Genomic DNA, 1,796 nt, shown 5'->3' on the forward strand with positions numbered 1-1,796 from the left:
ATTTTTCACTTCTGGTCAGCGAGTGCTTGTGAATTCTCACGGAAGAAACTAAGGCTTCCATCCCGTGGGGGTCCCGGCACCCAGGTGTAAGGTAAGTGCAGTGGGAGTGTGTGTAGCACGGTGACAGGCTTACATACTTCAATGCACACGTGAACGTCGGGAGAGGGCAGACCCTAAATGTTCTCGCCACAGGAAGCCGAAAGTCCTGTAAGGTGTGTGGTGCCGATGCTAATGAGAATTACTCTGGTTATCTTACTGTTCCTATTCTGCCGCTTTGCTTCCCGAGTGACAGCCTGAGTGACCTACGATCAGCCTTCATCCCGGGTGAGAGACCAGGAAGTGATTTCCGCAACGTGCTCCTCGGGGACATTAGGGACCCACAGTCAAACTATGTGTCTCGGTGTCAGGTTCTCTGAACCCAAAGCATCAGTGACATTTGAATCCAACCCCCCAGGGAGCAGTTTCTGTTTATTAATTGTTGGGAAAACGCTGTTTACATGCACAACCCAGGCACATTTCTTTCCGGCCTGGCTGGCAGGTCAGCCTTTTTCCTGAGGTCACTTTCTTCTTAGGCTCTGGCCACAATGACGGGCCTGGCATCAGTCCCCACATAGAGTCACAGCGTTTGTTCACAGCTGCTTTTCAGGCCATGACGCCAAACCTGTCACCAAGCGCATGAAATTCTGACAATTTAGCTGAAGCTTCAGGGAAAATCACATTCAGTTTTCGCCCCCTATTCAATGTTTGGCTTGGGGGTTCCCTGTGTATCCCACGTTTCCTTTTGTATGAGACTTGTTACATTGTAGCTGACATTTCTAGGTGTTCTGTGGTAGCAGCAAGTCAGAGTACTTTATCTGCTACCCTTGTTCCTAGACACCATCATTTTATTTTCAAAGTGCTCATCTAGGGTGCAGCCCAGGAATTCCCTGACAGATGAGAGAGACCAGACAGTACACATAACTGCACTGCTCTAGTTTCTACGTTACTTAGTTTCCAGCCTAAAGTATCTCACGCTTGACCCACATGCAAGCTGTGTTTCCATGAGACACCTATGTCTTCTCCTGACAATTTGTCATAGGAACACAGGGCACGTGCACAAGTCCTGGGGGCACCTGATGGCTCATTGGGGCCCCAGCATGCAGAGGGGGCACACCTGCTCACAGCTCCCCCAGCCTCAAAGTATCCCACACAAAGGACTTGCCAGTTTGAAGACACAAAAGCAGTAAGTCCATAGAGGAGAAGCCTGGCGGACAAATGTCCAACCAAGTCATCAGAGTGAGTGTCTCCACTGTCGAGAACACTCCAGCATCAGCTGCCTCCTGAGTGAGGTCCCACCATCACCCCAGTGTTTCTGCCAACAGCCCTCAGCCAGATCTAATCACAGAGGACCAGACAACCCTACGGAGGGCGCCTCACAAAGTCGCAGGCCGTGTTCTTCACACGAGTCCAGCACAAGGAGAGCTGAGGGCCTGGTTCTAGATCAGTCCTGCCCAGGAGGCCGGTCCTCTCGAAAGCCTGCTACTGAGAAGAGTGGTGACTGCTGAATCAGGGCTCACATTTGTATGCTGAAAATGGGTTTTGTTATGAACAAGAATATATTTGATTCGTAGAAAGAGGAAAGGGGGAAAATGTCCCCAATTTAATCTTAAATAGTTCAGGCAGTAATTATAGACAGACTGACAGAGACAGACAGATAGACAGAGTGGGAGTGAGTCAGAGGAAGGGAAAGGGAGAGAGACTGGAGCACACAGCACAGATGGAGTCAGAGGAAGTGAAAGGAAATATATAAATTGATG

Source organism: Hipposideros armiger, unplaced genomic scaffold, assembly GCF_001890085.2.
Source record: "Hipposideros armiger isolate ML-2016 unplaced genomic scaffold, ASM189008v1 scaffold_626, whole genome shotgun sequence".
NCBI classification, from domain to species: Eukaryota; Metazoa; Chordata; class Mammalia; order Chiroptera; family Hipposideridae; genus Hipposideros; species Hipposideros armiger.